The sequence below is a fragment of the Oncorhynchus mykiss genome, chromosome 21, assembly GCF_013265735.2.
Source record: "Oncorhynchus mykiss isolate Arlee chromosome 21, USDA_OmykA_1.1, whole genome shotgun sequence".
NCBI lineage: Eukaryota > Metazoa > Chordata > Actinopteri > Salmoniformes > Salmonidae > Oncorhynchus > Oncorhynchus mykiss.
Genome location: NC_048585.1, coordinates 57234890 through 57236901, shown reverse-complemented (window position 1 = coordinate 57236901; position 2012 = coordinate 57234890).

Sequence of the window (2012 nt, the reverse complement as noted above, 5' to 3'; positions counted from 1 at the left end):
TAGGTATTAGTAAACGTTTATAATCTATCAAAATGATTACAGGGCGATGTGTATTCAATAGCTCCTCGTCTTCAAATCAATGGCCGACAATGTGCACTTCAAAACATCCTGGCGGAGACCGGAAGAAATGGAATCCAGTTAGTTGGATTTACCAACAAAAAACTCCCCTGACGACAATGGTGACATCGTGTGGAATCTGTAGGAATTGCATGCAGGTCCATAATTAATGTTGTGCCTTTATAACAATCCATGAAAGTGACGCATGGATATTATTTTTAGCTTTTAGTGAGCAGTTTTTCTTGCGCTTTTCGATGAAACACACAATCTGTTATAGTCACAGCCGTGATTTAACCAGTTTTAGAAACTTCAGAGTGTTTTCTATCCACACATACTAATCATATGCATATACTATATTCCTGGCATGAGTAGCAGGACGCTGAAAAGTTGTGCGATTTTTAACAGAATGTTCGAAAAAGGAGGGGGTAGGATGAAGAGTTAAGGCCAAATATCATTCCAGTTTGCTCTGTTTTTTTGTTAATTCTTTCCAATGTGTCATGTAATTATCTTTTTGTTTTCTCGTGGTTTGGTTGGGTCTAATTGTGCTGCTGTCCTGGGGCTCTGTGGGGTGTCTTTGTGTTTGTGAACAAAGCCCCAGGACCAGCTTGCTTAGGGGACTCTTCTCCAGGTTCATCTCTCTGTAGGTGACGGCTTTGTTATGGAAGGTTTGGGAATCGCTTCCTTTTAGGTGGTTGTAAAATTGAACGGCTCTTTTCTGGATTTTGATAATTAGTGGGTATCAGCCTAATTCTGCTCTGCATGCATGATTTGGTCTTCTACGTTGTACACCGAGGATATTTTTGCAGAATTCTGCATGCAGAGTCTCAATTTGGTGTTTGTCCCATTTTGTGAAGTCTTGGTTGGTGAGCGGACCCCCAGACCTCACAACCATAAAGGGCAATGGGCTCTATGACTGATTCAAGCATTTTTAGTATTTTTATGTTTCTTTTGATGGCATAGAATGCCCTTCTTGCCTTGTCTCTCAGATCGTTCACAGCTTTGTGGAAGTTACCTGTGGCGCTGATGTTTAGGCCAAGGTATGTAGAGTTTTTTGTGTGCTCTAGGGCAAAGGTGTCTAGATGGAATTTGTATTTGTGGTCCTGGCGACTGGACCTTTTTTGGAACACCATTATTTTGGTCTTACTGATATTTACTGTCAGGGCCCAGGTCTTGCAGAATCTGTGCAAAATATCTAGGTGCTGCTGTAGGCCCTCCTTGGTTGGTGACAGAAGCACCAGATCATCAGCAAACAGTAGACATTTGACTTCAGATTCTAGTAGGGTGAGGCCGGGTGCTGCAGAATTTTCTAGTGACCGCGCCAATTCGTTGATATATATATATAAATGTTGAAGAGGGTTGGGCTTAAGCTGCATCCCTGTCTCACCCCACGGCCCTGTGGGAAGAAATGTGTGTTTTTTGTACATAGATTTCATAATGTCGTATGTTTTACCCCCAACACCACTTTCCATCAATTTGTATAGCAGACCCTCATGCAAAATTGAGTCGTAGGCTTTTTTGAAATCAACAAAGCATGAGAAGACTTTGCCTTTGTTTTGTTTTGTTTGTTTGTCAATTAGGGTGTGCAGGGTGAATACATGGTCTGTTGTACGGTAATTTGGTAAAAAGCCAATTTGACATTTCCTCAGTACATTGTTTTCATTGAGGAAATGTACGTTTCTGCTGTTAATGATAATGCCGAGGATTTTCCCAAGGTTACTGTTGACGCATATCCCACGGTAGTTATTGGGTTCAAATTTGTCTCCATTGGGGTCATCAGTCCTTGGTTCCAAATATTGTGGATGACGCCAGAGCTGAGGCTGATGTTAAAGAGTTTTAGTATAACCAATTGGAATATGTTGTCTGTATATTTAATCATTTCATTCAGGATACCATCAACACCACAGGCCTTTTTGGGTTTTTTTTATTTTTATTTTGTCCTGTAACTCATTCCTGGT